Consider the following 22,814-nt stretch of genomic DNA (forward strand, 5'->3'; position numbering starts at 1 on the left):
TAGAGTCGGGTGTCTTCTCTATAAAGGCAGCCATGCCCTCGTGTCGGGATCAGCTGGAGAAAGAGACATGATATACCACTACAGTTTGACCACAGACAATGTAAATGGGAATTTTACCAGTTGATCTCTTACCCTGGCTTAGCACATCCTCTCTGGCCATCCCTGATGTGACGTCCACCTGAGAGATACAGACCCACACATTTACATTTAAGTCATTTAGCAGACGCTCTTATCCAGAGCGACTTACAAATTGGTGCATTCACCTTATGAAATCCAGTGGGACAACCACTTTACAATAGTGCATCAAATCTTTTAAGGGGGGGGGTAGAAGGATTACTTTATCCTATCCTAGGTATTCCTTAAAGAGGTGGGGTTTCAGGTGTCTCCGGAAGGTGGTGATTGACTCCGCTGACCTGGCGTCGTGAGGGAGTTTGTTCCACCATTGGGGTGCCAGAGCAGCGAACAGTTTTGACTGGGCTGAGCTGGAACTGTACTTCCTCAGAGGTAGGGAGGCGAGCAGGCCAGAGGTGGATGAACGCAGTGCCCTTGTTTGAGTGTAGGGCCTGATCAGAGCCTGAAGGTACGGAGGTGCCGTTCCCCTCACAGCTCCGTAGGCAAGCACCATGGTCTTGTAGCGGATGCGAGCTTCAACTGGAAGCCAGTGGAGAGAGCGGAGGAGCGGGGTGACGTGAGAGAACTTGGGAAGGTTGAACACCAGACGGGCTGCGGCGTTCTGGATGAGTTGTAGGGGTTTAATGGCACAGGCAGGGAGCCCAGCCAACAGCGAGTTGCAGTAATCCAGACGGGAGATGACAAGTGCCTGGATTAGGACCTGCGCCGCTTCCTGTGTGAGGCAGGGTCGTACTCTGCGAATGTTGTAGAGCATGAACCTACAGGAACGGGTCACCGCCTTGATGTTAGTTGAGAACGACAGGGTGTTGTCCAGGATCACGCCAAGGTTCTTAGCGCTCTGGGAGGAAGACACAATGGAGTTGTCAACCGTGATGGCGAGATCATGGAACGGGCAGTCCTTCCCCGGGAGGAAGAGCAGCTCCGTCTTGCTGAGGTTCAGCTTGAGGTGGTGATCCGTCATCCACACTGATATGTCTGCCAGACATGCAGAGATGCGATTCGCCACCTGGTTATCAGAAGGGGGGAAAGGAGAAGATTAATTGTGTGTCGTCTGCATAGCAATGATAGGAGAGACCATGTGAGGATATGACAGAGCCAAGTGACTTGGTGTATAGCGAGAATAGGAGAGGGCCTAGAACAGAGCCCTGGGGGACACCAGTGGTGAGAGCACGTGGTGCGGAGACAGATTCTCGCCACGCCACCCGGTAGGAGCGACCTGTCAGGTAGGACGCAATCCAAGCGTGGGCCACGCCGGAGATGCCCAACTCGGAGAGGGTGGAGAGGAGGATCTGATGGTTCACAGTATCAAAGGCAGCCGATAGGTCTAGAAGGATGAGAGCAGAGAGAGTTAGCTTTAGCAGTGCGGAGCGCCTCCGTGACACAGAGAAGAGCAGTTTCAGTTGAATGACTAGTCTTGAAACCTGACTGATTTGGATCAAGAAGGTCATTCTGAGAGAGATAGCAGGAGAGCTGGCCAAGGACGGCACGTTCAAGAGTTTTGGAGAGAAAAGAAAGAAGGGACACTGGTCTGTAGTTGTTGACATCGGAGGGATCGAGTGTAGGTTTTTTCAGAAGGGGTGCAACTCTCGCTCTCTTGAAGACGGAAGGGACGTAGCCAGCGGTCAAGGATGAGTTGATGAGCGAGGTGAGGTAAGGGAGAAGGTCTCCGGAAATGGTCTGGAGAAGAGAGGAGGGGATAGGGTCAAGCGGGCAGGTTGTTGGGCGGCCGGCCGTCACAAGACGCAAGATTTCATCTGGAGAGAGAGGGGAGAAAGAGGTCAAAGCACAGGGTAGGGCAGTGTGAGCAGAACCAGCGGTGTCGTTTGACTTAGCAAACGAGGATCGGATGTCGTCGACCTTCTTTTCAAAATGGTTGACGAAAAAAAAATGGTTGACGAAGTCATCCGCAGAGAGGGGGGGGGGGGGATTCAGGAGGGAGGAGAAGGTGGCAAAGAGCTTCCTAGGGTTAGAGGCAGATGCTTGGAATTTAGAGTGGTAGAAAGTGGCTTTAGCAGCAGAGACAGAAGAGGAAAATGTAGAGAGGAGGGAGTGAAAGGATGCCAGGTCCGCAGGAAGGCGAGCTCCTCCATTTCCGCTCGGCTGCCCGGAGCCCTGTTCTGTGAGCTCGCAATGAGTCGTCGAGCCACGGAGCAGGAGGGGAGGACCGAGCCGGCCTGGAGGATAGGGGACATGGAGAGTCAAAGGATGCAGAAAGGGAGGAGAGGAGGGTTGAGGAGGCAGAATCAGGGGATAGGTTGGAGAAGGTTTGAGCAGAGGGAAGAGATGATAGGATGGAAGAGGAGAGAGTAGCGGGGGAGAGAGAGCGAAGGTTGGGACGGCGCGATACCATCCGAGTAGGGGCAGAGTGGGAAGTGTTGGATGAGAGCGAGAGGGAAAAGGATACAAGGTAGTGGTCGGAGACTTGGAGGGGAGTTGCAATGAGATTAGTGGAAGAACAGCATCTAGTAAAGATGAGGTCAAGCGTATTGCCTGCCTTGTGAGTAGGGGGGGAAGGTGAGAGGGTGAGGTCAAAAGAGGAGAGGAGTGGAAAGGAGGCAGAGAGGAATGAGTCAAAGGTAGACGTGGGGGAGGTTAAAGTCACCCAGAACTGTGAGAGGTGAGCCATCCTCAGGAAAGGAACTTATCAAGGCGTCAAGCTCATTGATGAACTCTCCAAGGGAACCTGGAGGGCGATAAATGATAAGGATGTTAAGCTTGAAAGGGCTGGTAACTGTGACAGCATGGAATTCAAAGGAGGCGATAGACAGATGGGTCAGGGGAGAAAGAGAGAATGTCCACTTGGGAGAGATGAGGATCCCAGTGCCACCACCCCGCTGACCAGAAGCTCTCGGGGTGTGCGAGAACACGTGGGCAGACGAGGAGAGAGCAGTAGGAGTAGCAGTGTTATCTGTGGTGATCCATGTTTCCGTCAGTGCCAAGAAGTCGAGGGACTGGAGGGAAGCATAGGCTGAGATGAACTCTGCCTTGTTGGCCGTAGATTGGCAGTTCCAGAGGCTGCCGGAGACCTGGAACTCCACGTGGGTCGTGCGCGCTGGGACCACCAGGTCAGCGTGGCAGCGGCCACACGGTGTGAAGCGTCTGTATGGTCTGTGCAGAGAGGAGAGAACAGGGATAGACAGACACATAGTTGACAGGCTACAGAGGAGGCTACGCTAATGCAAAGGAGATTGGAATGACAAGTGGACTACACGTCTCGAATGTTCAGAAAGTTAAGCTTACGTTGCAAAAATATTATTGACTAAAATGATTAAAATGATACAGTACTGCTGGCTGGTGAAGTAGGCTAGCTAGCAGTGGCTGCGTTGTTGACTTTGTTTGAAAGTGTTGCTGGCTAGGGAGCCTCGATAATTACTCTAAACTACACAATTATCTTAGATACAAAGACAGCAAAGACAACTATGTAGCTAGCTAACACTACACTAATCAAATCGTTCCGTTGTAATGTTTCGGTAGAAGTTGGCTAGCTGGCTAGCTAGCAGTGTTGACAACGTTAGGACGACGAAAATAGCTGGCTAGCTGACTTTGTTTGAAAGTGGAGCTGGCTAGGTAACCTCGATAACTGGCTAGATAATTACTCTAAACTACACAATTATCTTAGATACAAAGACAGCAAAGACAACTATGTAGCTAGCTAACACTACACTAGTCAAATCGTTCCGTTGTAATGTTTCGGTAGAAGTTGGCTAGCTGGCTAGCGAGCAGTGTTGACAACGTTAGCAGTTAGCAGTATTGACAACGTGGCTAGCTAACCTCGATAATTACTCTAAACTACACAATTATCTTTGATACAAAGACGGCTATGTAGCTAGCTAAGAAAAAAGTGCTAAGATCAAACAAATCAAACCGTTGTACTGTAATGAAATGAAATTAAATGTAATACTACCTGTGGAGCGAAGCGAAATGCGACTACTCGCTCCAACCTCGCTACATACCAGATGTAGGTTACAGACATACTTGCCTCTAGCACACAGAGACACGTTTTATCATTCAAATACACATAGATAATGAACGGGTGTGAGAGCTGGGATGTGTGTGACTGATGATTAATTGATCAATCGATTATTAGACCATTTAGAACACAAGGTTGTGTTGAGAAGCTGATGTACCTCCATGCCTCTGTTCAGAGCCTCCTTGGCCATCCTCACAGCGATGGGGGCCTGGAGAGAGACCACACTGGGAGTGAGAACGAAGGACCACATAAATGCTCGTGTGATGACACGTAACCATTTGTGAGAAATAGGTTCTAAGAAGGTTCGCCGGCTCCCTGTGGGAGAACCCTTTTTCTGAGTCTACAGTGCCTTCAGAAAGTATTTACACCGCTTATTCCAAAAATGTTTGCGTTACAGCCTGAATTCAAAATAGATAAAATATGTTTTTCTCACTCATCTAAACATAATACCCCATAATGACAAAGTGAAAACATATTTAGAAATGTTAGCAAATGTATAAAAAGAAATATAGAAATATCTCATTTACATAAGTATTCACACCCGAGACAATACTTTGGTGGTGATTACAGCTTTGAGTCATCTTGGGTATGTCTGTATCAGCTTGGGACATCTGGATTTAGGGATTTTCTCCCATTCTTCCTTAACAATTTTCTCAAACTCTTAAATTAGATGGGGAGCGGCAGTGAACAGCAATCCTCAAGTCTTTCCACAGATTTTCAAATGGAATTCAAGTCTGGGCTTTAGCTGGGCCACAATGATTTTCACATCCCTGTTTTGAAGCCATTCCAGCGTTGGTTTGGCTGTATACTTGGGGTCATTGTCCTGTTGGAAAGTAAATCTATGCCTCCAGTCTAAGGTCTTTTGCACTCTGAAGCAGGTTCTCATCAAGGATTTGCCCATATTTGGCTCCATTCATTGTTCCCTCTATCCTTACCAGTCTCCCAGTCCCTGCCGATGAAAAGCATCCCCATAGCATGATGCTGCCACCACCATGCTTCACGGTATGGACCGTGTTAGATGGGTGATGAGCTGTGCCTGGTTTTCTCCAGACATATCGCTTTGCATTCAGGCCAAATAGTGTAGTTCTGTCAGAGTAGTCATTGGGTTCTTGGTGACCTACCTGACCAAGGTCCTTCTTGCCCGGTTTCTCAGTTTGGACGGACGGCCAGCTCTTGGCAGAGTCTGGGTAGTTTGATATTTTTTCCCAATGATGGAGACAACTGTGCTCTTGGAAACTTTCAACACTCTATAAATGGTTTTATACCCTTCCCCAGATATATGCCTCATCACAATTCTATCTCGGAGATTTATGGACAGTTCCTTGGACTTCATGGTATAGTTTCTGCTCTGACATGCACAGGTGTGTTTCTTTCTAAAACATGTCCAAACAATTGAATTGGCCACATGACTCCAAGTTGTAGTGACATCTCAAGGATGATCAAAGGAAAATGGATGCACCAGAGCTCAATTTGGAGTGTCATAGCAAAGGCGTGTGAATACATATGTAAATGAGATCTGTATTTAAATTTTACAAACATTTGCAAACATTTCTAAAAACATGTTTTCACTTTGCCATTATTGGGTATTGTGTGTAGATTGATGAAATAAAATATACTTAATCAATTTTGAATTCAGGCTGTAACAACAAAATGTGGAATAAGTCAAGGGGTAGGAATACTTTCTGAAGGCACTGTATGCGTACAAACGGCAAGACTTTAGAAAGCAGGTTACTCCGGTTCAAACCTGGGAGTATTTCTGTTAGTAATCAATTATTTTTGTGGGTAATAACTCATTCTGTTTTGCTGGGCCTGGCTCCCCAGTGTGTGCCAGGCCCAGTGGGTGCCCTCCCTGGCCCACCCATGGCTGCACCCCTGCCCAGTCATGTGAAATCCATAGATTAGGGCCAAATATATTTATTTCAGTAGACTGATTTCCTTATATGAACTGTAAAATCTTTGAAATTGCTGCATGTTGCGTTTATATTTTTTCTCAGTATAGCCGTCAATCACTCATCACTGTGGAATGGAGAAAACAATGAGTATGGGTTTTCGTCCTAAAACATCCTCAGATACATAAATATGTCCTCCAAGCTGTGCAACTGCAAATAACTGGTTTGTGTGTGCATATGTTATTTGTGGACTGTTTCTCCACTTGACTGCCGAGGTGCCCCTGTCAACTGCTGGCATCTGAGATGGAGTGAGAGAAATTTGGAGCGACAGATGCCTGGAGAGGAGGAGAAGGGCACTGGCGTATCACACACCCCTGCAATTTTGCCATAGCTGGAAATTAACTCTAAAACATCTATATTTTCTCTCAGCCGCTTGGCAAAATGTGTCAAAAAGCATGAGATTAGCTATAGAAGAGTTGTTTTTTTGCCATATTAGCATTGATATTAAATCAGTCAAAACACATCAAAACAAGACATGGTATCAAGAACAAGATACAACTAGCTGGAACCAGCCGAATATGATTTTCATGGCAGCTTCATGTCCTTGTTGCTAGCCAACTGACTATCCAGAGTCATTATTATGAGCCGTCCTCCTCTCAGCAGCCTCCACTGCATCTCCCGTGTATTAGTGTGTGTGTATGCGTGCGTCTAACCTGTGGTAGTATCTCTCTAGCCAGACTCAATGCCTATCAATAGGCAGCGTCTCCATCTGGGTTCTACTCTGTAGCTCTGTTGACCAGTCCGATGTCCACAGCCCTCTGTCCATCCACTCACCTACCAGTGAAGATCAGCTCTTTAGCCAGGGCAAAGCCCACCTCTCTGAGGGGACGCTGACTGCCCCCTACAGTAGAGAGGAGGTAGGGAGCGAGAATGAGGCTGAACTCATGCAAAAAAACACAAGATTTCATGATGGTAAATTATGGGTGTGGATCAGTAGAGGCTGCTGAGGGGAGGACGGCTCATAATAATGGCTGGAACGGAGTAAATGGAATGGCATCAAGCACATGGAAGCTATGTGTTTAATGTATTTGATACCATTCCGCTCCAGCCATTACCACGAGCTCGTCCTCCCCAATCAAGGTGCCACCAACCTCCTGTGGTGTGGATGTGATGGGAGTGCGTGTGTGTGGATGTGATGGGTGTGTGTGTGTGTGTGTGTGTGTGTGTGTGTGTGTGTGTGTGTGTGTGTGTGTGTGAGAGAGAGAGAGAGAGAGAGAGAGAGAGAGAGAGAGAGAGAGAGAGAGAGAGAGAGAGAGAGAGAGAGAGAGAGAGAGAGAGAGAGAGAGAGAGACAGTGATGGGTATGTGGGGATGTTATGGGAGAGTGTGTGTGTGTGTGTGTGTGTGTGTGTGTGTGTGTGTGTGTGTGTGTGTGTGTGTGTGTGTGTGTGTGTGTGTGTGTGTGTGTGTGTGTATGCAGTTGACCTTTGGTCATCTTACCAGCCCCTCGGAGTAGCCCCTGTGTCTTCTCAATCAAACCCATCTGTGCAGAGTAGGCTGAAACACACACACACACACACACACAAGACAGTTGAAGGTCCGCTTGGCTGTTATTAAGCAACGGTGGGAGTACAGACTAACTGATGTGTCTGTCAGAGCAAAAAACACACAAAATGAGTGAAACTGAAATCATGTTAAATTTTTGAATACATTTAGCATTCAAACATTAAACATTATTTCCATTTAAAAACACTGGTATACAAAATGTTCAACAAATGGCAACTAAATATGCTTGTTTTACAAATTATATAAAATAATAGACTCAGAGTTATCAAAAACGTACATTTCTCTCAGAATTTACATACAACATATAGTTTGCACATTGCTGATAACTAAATTAATTGATATACAAATAAATCAAGATTGTACGAATAAATCAAGATTGTTTGTGCTTATCATCAGCATCTACAGCTGCACTCCATATGATAGAATCATGTAAAAGCGCTTTAAAATAAGAAGTAAGAAAAAAAATTGGAATGTCAAAAAAATTCCCAAAATATGGCAAATCATAAATGGGGATTTCACCTAAATAACAAACCAAATGGGGTCAAAATAAAAAAGCTTCAACATTTCAGTTAAGTGGACTTATAAAGTACCAGTCAAAAGTTTGGACAGACCAAGGGTTGCTCTTTATTTTTTACTATTTTCTACGTTGTAGAATAATAGTGAAGACATCAAAACTATGAAATAACACATATGGAATCATGTAGCAACCAAAAAAATTGTTAAACAAATCAAAATATATTTTAGATTCTTCAAAGTAGCCACCCTCTTGACAGCTTTGCACACTCTTGGCATTCTCTCAACCAGCTTCACCTGGAATGCTTTTCCAACAGTCTTGAAGGATTTCCCACACATGCTGAGCACTTGTTGGATGCTTTTCCTTTACTCTGCGGTTCAACTAATTTCAAACCATCTCAATTGGGTTGAGGTTAAGTGATTGTGGTGGCCAGGTCATCTGATGCAGCACTCCATCACTCTCCTTCTTGGTCAAATAGCCCTTACACAGCCTGGAGGTGTGGTGGGTTATTGTCCTGTTGAAAAACTAATTATAGTCCCACTAAACGCAAACCAGATGGGATGGCGTATCGCTGCAGAATGCTGTGGTAGCCATGCTGGTTAAGTGTGCCTTGAATTCTAAATACATCACTGACAGTGTTACCAGCAAAGCACCAGCACACTATCACACCTCCTCCTCCATGCTTCACGGTGGGAACTACACATGTGGAGATCACCCGTTCACCTACTCTGCGTCTCACAAAGACACGGCGGTTGGAACCAAAAATCTCAAATTTGTACTCATCAGACCAAAGGACAGATTTCCACCGGTCTAATGTCCATTGCTTGTGTTTCTTGGCCCAAGCAAGTCTCTTCTTATTATTTGTGCCCTCTAGTAGTGGATTCTTTGTAGCAATTCGATCATGAAGGCCTGATTCATGCAATCTCCTCTGAACAGTTGATGTTGAGATGTGTCTGTTACTTGAACTCTGTGAAGCGTTTATTTGGGCTGCAATTTCAGAGGCTGGTAACTCTAATGAACTTATCCTCTGCAGCAGAGGTAACTCTTTCCTGTGGCGGTCCTTATTGGGGCCAGTTTCACCATTGCGCTTGATGGTTTTGCGACTACACTTGAAGAAACTTTCAAAGTTCTTGACATTTTCCGCATTGACTGACGTTCATGTCTTAAAGGAATGATAGACTGTCGATTCCTTTTGCTTATTTGAGCTGTTCTTGCCGTAATATGGACTTGGTTTTTTACCAAATAGTGCTATCTTCTGTATACCACCCCTACCTTGTCACAACACAACTGATTGGCCGTAAGGAAAAACATTCCACAAATTAACTTTTAACAAGGCACACCTGTTAATCAAAATGCATTCCAGGTGACTACCTCATGAAGCTGGTTGAGAGAATGCCAAGAGTGTGCAAAGCTGTCATGCAAAGCTGTCAGGGTGGCTACTTTGAAGAATCTCAAATATAAAATATAATTTCCTGCAATTCTACACATTTTGCCATGGGGCGTACAGAAAATGTTGCAGTTTTAAAGCAAGTCTGATGCAATTATACACATTTAGCCATAGGGTGGATTATTCTTTTTTGCAGTTTTGAAGCCAATTTCCTGCAATTCTACACATTTTGCCATGACTTACGCCATGTTAATATATCAGAGTGAGTGACTAATAAAATCAGGTGCCGCTCTACAATCTCCCATAAGTGCTCAATTGGGTTGAGATCTGGTGACAGACCCCCATGGCTTACATTGTTTTCATGCTCATCAAACCATTCAGTGACCACTCATGCCCTGTGGATCGGGGCATTGTCATCCTCTGCCATGACAGCATTTTATACATAACCTTCAGCATGACGGGATGTTAATTGCTAAATTAACTCAGGGGCCACACCTGTGTGTCAATATAATTTGTATCCCTCATTTACTCAAGCGTTCCCATTATTTTGGCAGTTACCTGTATTTAGACTGATATGTATGTGTGTAACTCAGATGCTACAGAATATAAGTGTAGTACTGTACATAAGAATCAGTGGAGGCTGCTGAGGGGAGGACAGCTCATAATAATGGCTGAAATGGAGTCAATGGAGTTGTATCAACCACATGGAAACCACACCTTTGATGTGTTTGATACCATTCTTTGACTCCATTGGAGCCATTATGAGCCATCCTCCCCTAAGCAGCCTCCACTAATAAAAATAATATCCATGAAGTTGTTTCTCACAGATCTTGTGTAGTTACCACAACCACACATTACTCTGCATGGCTAGCCAGTCTCAGCTTGACTTGCTTGTTATGGGGTAAATTATGTACATGAATAGCCTCTTTTTAAGTCAGTGACAATGCAGGGAGCCAGTATAGGCCTATTACGTTTTAATACAGTGCACTGGGTGTATGTGGACAGAGACTCATTATTCTCCTCTTGACACATCTTGTTGTCGTGGCTCCCTAGGAACCTACCTTGTTCTACGGAAGAAGGCTGATAAGGAGGGTAAATATGTCCCTGAGATTAGCAACCATATCATCACAAGCACCGATCAAGATAAGCAATAGGTCTCTGACAAAGTCGTGAAAGTTTAAAAAACTATTTAAGAAACTGTCCACCAATGCCCTGGAGGATCCTACTTATAAGCAGGGTTTTGCTATTGTCCTACTTGGCACATCCTTTAAATTTGGTTTACTCAACACATCATGACGGGGTATTTCCCTGCCTTAAAACCTTTTCTCAATAGGGGGTGCTGTTTTCACTTTGTAATAATTTAATTCCCAAATTAAACTGCCTCGTACTCAATTCTTGCTCGTACAATATGCATATTATTATTACTATTGGATAGAAAACACTCTCTAGTTTCTAAAACCGTTTGAATTATATCTGTGAGTAAAACAGAACTGGAGTTAGAGCAATTTTCCTATGAGGATGTGAGAATGCTGAAATCTGCTGGCTGTTCTGAGGTCGGTTTATAAATCTGCCTGTCTTCTATTGGTTGAGATGCACTGCATACGCCTTCCTCTGGATGTCAGCGAATAGTGAGAATTGAAATGGTGTTGCTAGGCAGATCTGAGAGCTTATAAATGGGCTGGGAACGTGAGGACCGTCCTTTCTTCTCCTCGCCAGGACGCAGAAAGGAGCTCTGGCTGTCGTTCTAGAACGCTCCCGTTATAGCCCTTAGATATATCTGGCTTTGTTTTTATTCGATATAGGTGTTAAAGACATCATAATGTTGTTATATTTAACCAAGTTATATCAGTTTATATCAGTATATTGCGATTTTCGGATATTTATTAGTGCTGCGTTTTATTGAGTTGGACACGTCTTTGCCACATGGCTAATGTTTACTGCTAATTCGAACGTTGAAGAGGACAATCTACAACCGAGCAACGATTATTTTGGACAAAGGACACCTTGCCCAAGATTCTGATGGGAGTTCATCAAAAAGTAAGAACTATATATGATGTTAATTCGTTGTTCTGTTGAAAAATGTAGAACTCATATTCCGCCATTAATCTCGGTGCGGTCTCGCTTTAACGCACGCTGTATGTTGTAGTAATGTTAATTTTAAAAATCTAACACAGCAATTGCATTAAGAACTAATGTATCTTTCATTTGCTGTCCAACCTGTATTTTTTAGTCAAGTTTAGGATTAGTTACTGATTAGACTAGGTGCCTCTCCCAAGATTTCTCCCGACATATTGTTGGCAGCTTGGCTACTTTTGTCATTGTATAACCACGATTTGTGCCGCTAAATATGCACATTTTCGAACAAACTCTACATGTATTGTGTAATATGATGTTATAGGACTGTCATCTGATGACGTTTTGAGAAGGTTAGTCAAAAATGTAATATCTTTTGCTGGTTCATTCGCTATCGCTAACGTGCATGAATCAATGCTGCTGTGTGGTTGGCTATTGTAGTAAGCTAATATAATGCTATATTGTGTTTTCGCTGTAAAACACTTAAAAAATCTGAAATATTGGCTGGATTCACAAGATCTTTGTCTTTCATTTGCTGTACGCTGTGTATTTTTCATAAATGTTTTATGATGAGTATTTTGGTAATACACGATGGTCTCTGTAGTTATTCTAGTTGCTTTGGTGAGAGTTGTGATGGTGGCTGCAATGGTAAACTATGATTTGTACCTGAAATATGCAAATTTTTCTAACAAAACATATGCTATACAATAAATATGTTATCAGACTGTCATCTGATGAAGTTGTTTCTTGGTTAGTGGCTATTTATATCTTTATTTGGTCGAAATTGTGATAGCTACCTATGCAGGAAAAAAATGGTGGGAAAAAAAATGTGTGTCTTTTGCTATCGCGGTTAGCTAATAGATTTACATATTGTGTCTTCCCTGTAAAACATTTTAAAAATCCGAAATGATGGCTGGATTCACAAGATGTGTATCTTTCATCTGGTGTCTTGGACTTGTGATTTAATGATATTTAGATGCTAGTATTTACTTGTGACGCTATGCTAGGCTATGCTAGTCAGCTTTTTTACTGATGGGGGTGCTCCCGGATCCGGGATTGTGATGAAGTAGAAGTTAGGTGTCCGGGTCTGTCAATTCCTGCTACCACCTTTGCGTATTTGTAAGAAATTTACACTTACTTGAATCCTAACCTTATATAATATTGCACTACTCCACAGTCCACAATAGCCTAGAGCAGTGTGGATTGATTCTACCCAAATTCACTTGACACTGACACATTTAATATTTCATTACGATCACCATTAGCCGTTGCTAAAGCAGCAGCTAAGGGAAACGGGTATACCTAGTACAGTTGTGGCCAAAAGTTTTGAGAATACCACAAATATACATTTTCACAAAATCTGCTGCCTCAGTGTCTTTAGACATTTTTGTCAGATGTTACTATGGAATACTGAAGTATAATTACAAGCATTTCATAAGTGTCAAAGGATTTTATTGACAATTACATGAAGTTGATGCAAAGAGTCAATATTTGCAGTGTTGACCCTTTTTTTTCAAGACCTCTGCAATCCGCCCTGGCATGCTGTCAATTAACTTCTGGGCCACATCCTGACTGATGGCAGCCCATTCTTGCATAATCAATGCTTGGAGTTTGTCAGAATTTGTGGGTTTTTGTTTGTCCACCCGCCTCTTGAGGATTGACCACAAGTTCTCAATGGGATTAAGGTCTGGGGAGTTTCCTGGCCATGGACCCAAAATATCAATGTTTTGTTCCCCGAGCCACTTAGTTATCACTTTTGCCTTATGGCAAGGTGCTCCATCATGCTGGAAAAGGCATTGTTCGTCACCAAACTGTTCCTGGATGGTTGGGAGAAGTTGCTCTCGGAGGATGTATTGGTACCATTCTTTATTCATGGCTGTGTTCTTAGGCAAAAATGTGAGTGAGCCAAATCCCTTGGCTGAGAAGCAACCCCACCTTTTGCAGAATATCAGTATATCCCTGATGTTTCTCCTGGAGAGAAGTGGCTTCTTTGCTGCCCTTCTTGACACCAGGCCATCCTCCAAAAGTCTTTGCCTCACTGTGCGTGCAGATGTACTCACATCTGCCTTCTGCCATTCCTGAGCAAGCTCTGTACTGGTGGTGCCCCAATCCTGCAGCTGAATCAACTTTAGGAGACGGTCCTAGCGGTTGCTGAACTTTCTTTGGCGCCCTGAAGCCTTCTTCACAACAATTGAACCACTCTCCTTGAAGTTATTGATGTTCCGGTAAATGGTTGATTTAGGTGCAATCTTACTGGCAGCAATATCCTTGCCTGTGAAGCACTTTTTGTGCAAAGCAATGATGACGGCACATGTTTCCTTGCAGGTAACCATGGTTGACAGAGGAAGAACAATGATTCCAAGCACCACCCTCCTTTTGAAGCTTCCAGTCTGTTATTTGAACTCAATCAGCATGACAGAGTGATCTCCAGCCTTGTCCTCGACAACACTCACACCTGTGTTAACGAGAGAATCACTGATATGATGTCAGCTGGTCATTTTGTGGCAGGGCTGAAATGTTTTTTGGGGATTCAGTTCATTTGCAGGGCAAAGAACAATTCATCTGATCACTCTTCATATCATTCTGGAGTATATGCAAATTGCCATCATACAAACTGAGGCAGCAGACTTTGTGAAAATGTATATTTGTGTCATTCTCAAAACTTTTGGCCACGACTGTACAATTGAATGCATTCAACTGAAATGTTTCTTCCACATTTAACCCAACCCCTCTAGGCTACTCTTGACATAATACAGAACCAATAGGCAAGAACAGCTCAAGGATAGAACTACATACATTAAATAACAAAAAAAGGTCCTGTACTAACAAAACACTTGAGCGAAACAGAAACATTATACTCTAAGCCTACATTCATTTACAGAACAAAAATACAAAACGCAACCATTTAAGACTTTACTGAGTTACAGTTTATGTAACGAAATAAAGTCATAAGGCCCTAATCAATGGTTTTCACATGACTGGGAATACAGATATGGATCGGTTGGTCACAGACACCTTATTAAATAAAAAATAATAAAAAGGTAGGGGCGTGGATCTGAAGGTGGCTGGTCTCAGACGATCCAGCAGGTGACGAAGTCGGATGTGGAGATCCTGGGCTGGCATGGTTGCACGTGGTCTGCATTTGTGAGGCCGGTTAGACGTAATTCCCAAATTCAAATTCCAAATTCCCTGAAACAATGTTGTTAAAGAAATTAACATTCAATTCTCTGTCAACAGCTCTGGTGGACATTCCTGCAGTCAGCATGCACACTCCCTGAAAACTTGAGACATCTGTGGCATTGTGTTGTGACAGAACTGCACATTTTAAAGTGGCATTTTGTCCTCAGCACAAGGTGCACCTATGTATTGATCATGCTGTTTAATCAGCTTCTTGATATGCCACACCTGTCAGGTGGATGATTTATCTTGGCAAAGCTTTATTACATTTTTCCATACGCACAAAAAGCTTATTTCAATAAAACTTTGTACACACGCTTTTTGTGCGTATGGAACAATTTTTTTCAGCTCATGAAACATGGGACCAACACTTTACATGTTGCGTTCATAGAATATAAAACATAAGTGACAGTACAAAACCACAATTCCATAAAACTCAGTCTATATGGTCTGAACTAGTGCAAGCTTGTCAACAAATAAAATAAAACCAAACTTAAATATGGTGTTCATTCATTAATACTAGAGTGTAAAGTTTACATTTGAGACCTGATGTTTTAGAAGTTAGAAAATTGTGTACCACATGGTACGTAGGATATGATGCCATTCTGGATTTCGAATAGGGAAAGTCAGATTCAAATTGTACTCAGTGATATGATGTCTAACTGATGTGCACATCCCTCAAAAGATCAGCGATGAATTTCTCACTGGATTGATAGAAAAAAACAGATCAATAGCCAACTCATCAATAAAACAGAGTTAACCCCTATCGATTGAAATGCACCAAGAGACACTTATCAATGTATGACTTGACTATCAAATATCCTATAGATGCAAATGAGTGTGACATCTGCTGGTCTATAAGATTGATAATAACAAAGTAAAAATGTACAAAGAATAGCATATTCAGTCTTCTACACCTTTTCCTCAAATACGTTCTGCAAATTGAAAGAAATGTTGGCTTTGTTTAAAACACTTCACATTTAAGATTGAAGGAAGTTTTGGTTAAAAACAAGACCATTGAAATGGGATTAAAATCACCTCTGGCATTTTACGCTGAACATCATGCATAGATAGAGGTGTAGTAGAAGCTCTCACCTTTGCGTCCTTAGGGAGATCATATTGTGGGCTAATAATGGGTACCAGACAGGCTAAGGTCAGGAACACATTTCAGTCTTGTGTTAAATGGGCTGCTCCACCAACACACACCGGAAGATAAAAACAATAAAATGATAGCTTGGAAATCAAATGCAAATCCCTCATGCTTAAATGTTTTGACAGCATTGCAATTATTTAACATTTCAGATGACAGAATTCCTCAGAGATTGGGATGTGCCTGAGTAAATCAAAAAGAAAGCAACTGAAATGGGACTGATTATCACATTTTAGGGAAGACCATAGATGCAGACAGTGTCAAAGTAACAAACATTTATTACTAGAACACGGGTCAGGCAAAACGACAGGGCAGGCAGAGGTAAGTAATCCAGATCAGAGTCCAAAAGGTACAGAACGACAGGCAGTCGTAGTCTCAGGGTCAGGGCAGGCAGAATGGTCAAAACTAGAAAACAGGAACTAGAAACAGACTGGAGTAAGGGGGGAAAACACTGGTAGGCTTGACGAACAAAACAAACTGCCAACTGACAGAGAACACAGGTATAAATACATAGGGGATAAAGGGAGAAGATGGGAGACAACTGGTGTTGGGGTGGAGACAAGCACGAAGACAGGTGAAAGATCAGGGTGTGACACTGATAAGGACCTCATACTTTACTCTGAGCACATACAGTACAATGTTATTCATAGCTGATGAAAGGCTTGGTGAATACAAGTTGACCAATTCAATCAGGAATGATTGTACTAGAATACATTAGATAAGTGGAACTAAACTCAGCAAAAAAAGAAACATCCTCTCAGTGTCAACTGCGTTTATTTTCTGCAAAATTAGCATATGTTCATACAAATATTTACACAAGATTCAACAACAGACAAACTGAACAAATTCCACAGACATGTGACTAACAGAAATTGAATAATGTGTCCCTGAATGGGGGGTGGCTCAAAATCAAAAGTAACAGTCAGTATCTGGTGTGGCCACCAGCTGCATTAAGTACTGCAGTGCATCTCCTCCTCGTGGACTGCACCAGATTTGCCCGTTCTTGCTGTGAGATGTTACCCCACTCTTTCACCAAGGCACTTGCAAGTTCCCGGACATTTCTGGGGGGAATGGCCCTAGCCCTCACCCTCAGATCTAACAGGTTCCAGACATGCTCAATGGGATTGAGATCCGGGCTCTTCGCTGGCCATGGCAGAACACTGACATTCCGGTCTTGCAGGAAATCACGCACAGAACGAGCAGTATGGCTGGTGGCATTGTCATGCTGGAGGGTCATGTCAAGATGAGCCTGCGGGAAGGGTACCACACGAGGGAGGAGGATGTCTTCCCTGTAACGCACAGCATTGATATTGCCTGCAATGACAACAAGCTCGGTCCAATGATGCTGTGACACACCGCCCTAGACCATGACGGACCCTCCACCTCCAAATCGATCCCTCTCCAGAGTACAGGCCTCGGTGTAACGCTAATCCATTCGACAATAAATACGAATCCAACCATCACCCCTGGTGAGACAAAACCGCAACTCGTCAGTGAAGAGCACTTTTTGCCAGTCCTGTCTGGTCCAGCGATGGTGGGTTTGTGCCCATAGGTGACGTTGTTGCCGGTGATGTCTGGTGAGGACCTGCCTTACAACAGGCCTACAAGCCCTCAGTCCAGCCTCTCTCAGCCTATTGCGAACAGTCTGAGCACTGATGGAGGGATTGTGCGTTCCTGGTGTAACTCGGGCAGTTGTTGTTGCCATCCTGTGCCTGTCCCGCAGGTGTCATGTTCGGATGTACCGATCCTGTGCAGGTGTTGTTACACGTGGTCTGCCATTGCGAGGACGATCAGCTGTTCGTTCTGTCTTCCTGTAGCGCTTTCTTAGGCGTCTCACAGTACGGACATGGTAATAAATTGTCCTGGCCACATCTGCAGTCCTCATGCCTCCTTGCAGCATGCCTAAGGCACATTCACGCAGATGAGCAGGCACCCTGGGCATCTTTATTTTAGTATTTTTCAGAGTCAGTAGAAAAGCCTCTTTAGTGTTCTAAGTTTTCATAACTGTGACCTTAATTGCCTACCGTCTGTAAGCGGTTAGTGTCTTAACGACCGTTCCACAGGTGCATGTTCATTAATTGTTTATGGTTCATTGAACAAGCATGGGAAACAGTGTTTAAACCCTTTACAATGAAGCTCTGTGAAGTTATTTGGATTTTTACGAATTATCTTTCAAAGACAGAGTCCTGAAAAAGGGACGTTTCTTTTTTTTCTGAGTTTAGCTGGGTGGAACACTGGTCAATAAAGACACTTATCAATGTAAGAATTGACTATCGAATATCCAATAGATGTTATACCTAATGTCTGTGAAAGGAATATTATTGCGTTGTAATTTTAGATTCACTCTGCTATTAGACAATTTCCTTGAATACTTACAAACATAAAATAGAGATGGGGAGTTATCTGTTGTCTGAGTGAGTCAAAAACAAGAACACTGAAATAGGATTTGGCCCGTACTCAGAGTCTCAGCGGTAGGAGTGCTGATCCTAGCGTCTCAGAAGGGGGGCTAATCCTACTCCAGCACTCCTACGCTTTACATATACGTGCCCTGGTACTTTACTTTCAACATATAATATGTCATGCATTGTGATACAGTTGTAGTAGAGTCTCACAATTCACTGGGGTTCTCAGCCGATTCCATAATGAACATTGGTGTGAACACCACTAGTCAGCTCAGCCCAACTGGGGAAACATGGATACAAGTTCAGAGTCATAGTTCAGTCTGACATTAAGTGAGCTGCTTGATACAGACAAGAAAATAATTATTATTATTGGTTGGCTCTCTGCTGTGTCTTTCTCATTCAAACACCCACATACACAGCCCCAGAGAAACACCCCCCCCCCCCTCACTTCCATTACAATGGTTGGATTTTCAAATCCTTTCAAATTCTCAACCTCAGAAAATAAAAAACATTTGCAAGAACCAATCAAACCCGTTGCACAATTTCTGAGCGAATATTGCATGAACGGCCTAATTTCCAGGCTAGTGTGATTAAAGCTCTCCCTGCGCTGTGAGTCATGCGGGTCGCTTCAGCCAGGCTAGTTCAGAGATGGGGGGTTCTGAATGTCAAACACAAGACAATTAAAATTACATTTGAAATGGGACAAATGCATAGTAATGCATAGTGATACAGGTGTAATGGTGTCACTCACCTTTGACTAGTGTCCCCATTGGCATATAATCAAAAGAGTTACTAGTCAGAATTGGACATTCGATTGTGCACTTTGTTCTGATACGTCACTGAACACTGGTTCACTGCGCTGCCCAAGACATTCTGGGGAAACTCCTGGGTTCAAGGTCAGTTCAGTCTGTTGTTTAGTGGGCTGCTTCACCAAAACAGAATTAACGCTTAAATGTTTAATTTAATTTGATTATCTCTGTGATTGTTTGTACTAGACAGATCACCACAAAGATAAACCTAAAAGACCTGAACTTGAAACATAACTAATCAGTGATTTGACATAGACCAGCATACTTAATAACCACATAAATGTAAAAATTTGTAAATAAAGAAAAAAGTTGCTTCTCAAGCTTAAGTTTCGTTTTTGCATTTTTTACTTGTTTACACCAGCTTTAAAACAACAAAAAATACAATATTTTTGGTTATGGAAAATATATCTCACAATGGTTTAGATGGTACAATGATTCTCTACACTTGCTTGTTTTGTCACAAACTGAAATTAGGTGAACTATTTGAATTTTAGCAACCAGGAAACGGCAGAGAGATTGACAAAGTGCATCATTAATTCACAAGATCAAGATTATGATTTACAGTAGTCTACAAATACTTTTATGCCAACTACTCATCACCAACTCATTTCTTCCTCGAGATTAATCAAGATCAGCGGTTAATACTAAATAAAAAAAATATCAAAATAACCATTTTGTTTATCGCTAGCCGAGTCATATAAAAAAATAACTTGTCGCCTTCGATTTATACCCTCTAATGGTTGTTTTTTTCTATTTTCAGTTTTGTTTGTGTACTTTGTTTTTCAGGTTATCAGGTTTATTATCGGGTTATTAATTTCCCCTAATCTAAATAACATGCATCCCTTTTCCCCATAATATCAAATGATTGTTGTAAATCACGTAACACCATGTTCTTCTAATAAATCACATGGCCAGAAGTGAGCAAAGTATCTCGGTATATAGGGCTGAAGGTAGATGAAATGTCTTACCGGAATGGGCCTCTCCCTATAAACATTTTGTTCATAGCCTAGGTGTAGTTATAGAATTACATATATAATTCATTTCATATAATCTCTGTGGGACTAGTAAAGATGAACAAATAACTTAACATTATTGTGGCATAAACCATTAATGATGTTTTCATCTGATTGTCAATCACTTAAAAAAAGTGCTCTCTAGGCTACCTGCGAATCTTCGTTCACTCACAAAATAATTCAAGCATCCAAATAGTGCACTGTGCACCCACAATTTGATGAGGGGAAAGAGGCATCTTACAAAACACCTAAACGTGTATTGTAATAGCATTCTGCGATTGTCATTAGGCGTACACTTGTAGTCTGAATTGATGCATCCACTGCTGTCCATGCACGTCTCGGTATGGGCCACTCATCTCCGCCTTGGCAAAGTGTTCTTGTCGAACGACAACATCATTTGAAGCGTATACCACTCGGTTTCAAGTCAATTCGCACATTTTCATGCCTTTGACATGGGGTAATGTTAATGGTGTTAAAGTCTATAGTTCTTGGCGTTTTGTGTAATTATTGTGATAGGCTTATGTTTTACCGTTAAGTTGCCGGGACGCTGTACCGGACCAGCTTACTATCACCCCCGTCGGTATGGAACTGTGTTTCAGCCTGGCTTATGGTGATAGGTTAGAGGTCACTGACCGGCAGTGCGAAGGTCACAGGCGAGCGCCAGCTCCAGACCCCCTCCAAGGGCGAAGCCATCCACCATGACAACCGTCGGTATGGGCAAAGTGGCTGCCATAGCAATGCAATGTCCATAGCAACGCAACACCCAGAGAGTAGAACACCATGTGGAGAGATCAGACAGATCTAGTTATTGTTACGAAACCAATAAATAGCCTGCTAATATATTTGATGTGCAGGCAATCTCAATGTTGTGCGTTACAGGGAAGACACACCCTCATGTGGTACCCTTCCTGCAGGCTCATCCTGTGCATAAATATAATATATTTGATGTGCATAAATGTGAGAAATATGCGTAAGCGACCAGGTGTTGAATGTACATGTACTAAGGAGACTGCCAGCTCCTTTTTGACCTCTTAATCGGCCAGTCCAAGCGGATTATTATTTGTTCAGATGGTGACGAAACTTAAATATGTACAAAAAAGAAAAATACCAAAGACATGCCCAAACACAAAACTCAAAAACAAACAAAAGACCTCATGGCTGCCAAAGAAAAACTTGCAGCCTCGTGGCTTTTCCAGCTGGAACACAGACTGACAATCACCTTAATTGGCAGCACCTGATGTGCTTATCTTTTTTTTTTTTTATTCTCCCCAATTTTGTGGTATCCAATTGGTAGTAGTTACAGTCTTGTCTCATCGCTGCAACTCCCGTACGGACTCGGGAGAGGCGAATGTCGTGAGCCATGCGTCTTCCGAAACACAACCCAACCTAGCCGCACTGCTTCTTGACACAACGCACATCCAACCCGGAAGCCAGCCGCACCAATGTGTCGGAGGAAACACCGTACACCTGGCAACCTGGTCAGCGTGCACTGCGCCCGGCCCGCCACAGGAGTCGCTAGTGCGCGAAGAGACAAGGATATCCCTGCCGGCCAAGCCCTCCCTAACCCGGACAACGCTGGGCCAATTGTGCGTCGCCCCATGGACCTCCCGGTCGCGGCCAGCTGCGACAGAGCCTGGGCTTAAACCCAGAGTCTCTGGTGGCACAGACCACTGCTCCACCCGGGAGGCCCCTGATGTGCTTATCAAAGCCTCCTGGCAGAGCACCGCCCTCGACCCGGTTGGTGCTGCCACCTGGGTGATGGAGTGTTGAAGTGTATCATGGCAGTGTGTTGCCTAACTGTGTGCTAACACTAAACTACCCCCATATCATAACATTACATACTATGAGGATGGGGGTGAGATGTACTAGCATGAGAACAGGCTGAAGGCTGAACTAGACTGGGGGAAGCCCCTGGCCCACACACACACCACCCACCGAACTCAGTCAGGAGTGAGAGCAGTCAATGAACAAATAGATCGGAGTCAGGGTGGTTAATCTCAGCTCTCTCCTTTAGATCAGCTCCTATGTGAGACACACAGAAACAGAAGACATCACACACACGGGCGCGCGAACACACACACACACACGCATATGCATTCATGCTACACCCACCATGTTCTGGTGCTACCAGTCTTATTATTATTGGTAAATAATGCACAATTTAAACACTTGTCCCCTAATACCCCAATACACATGGAAATATTGGACTATAAATTGGACTATAAATTGATGCTAAAATTTTTATTCTATTCTACTGAGCCGTTTGTATTTTTAGGTTTTATTATTTCTTACTGTTGTTGCATAGTCGAGAAGGAATCTGCAAGTAAGCATTTCGTTGGACTGTGTATACCATGTGTACCCTGTAGATACGACTAATAAAAGTTGAAAGTTGAAACTTTGAGCCTCCTAAATCGTACTCCAACCTGTTTGGTCACGCTCCTCTTCTTTTTCTCTCTTTTCATTGTTGGACGCACTCGTCGCCTTGGTTACTGACACAAAACACCGACTAAGCATAAAGCCTGAGTTGTCCATGGCTTAAAACAATAGATTTCATAGAAGATTAATAATACCACAGAACATAACTTTTTTTTTTATATAGGTCTATCATAACATTGTGATACTAAATATGCCTACATTATTCTTTAAAGTATTTATGGTCATTGATTGGCAATAAATGTAAACCAATATCTATAGCTGTCGCCAGGGGGCGTTCTCCTCACACACACACACACT

At 43.2% G+C, this 22,814-nt stretch overlaps 1 pseudogene; it reads right to left on the reverse strand.

Annotated features, from left to right (window-relative positions):
* Positions 1-49: 49 nt before the first annotated feature.
* On the reverse strand, positions 50-22,613 carry LOC129869301 (enoyl-CoA hydratase domain-containing protein 2, mitochondrial-like; annotated as a pseudogene).
* Between the last annotated feature and the right edge of the window lie 201 nt (positions 22,614-22,814).

This window comes from Salvelinus fontinalis, chromosome 14 (assembly GCF_029448725.1).
Source record: "Salvelinus fontinalis isolate EN_2023a chromosome 14, ASM2944872v1, whole genome shotgun sequence".
NCBI lineage: Eukaryota > Metazoa > Chordata > Actinopteri > Salmoniformes > Salmonidae > Salvelinus > Salvelinus fontinalis.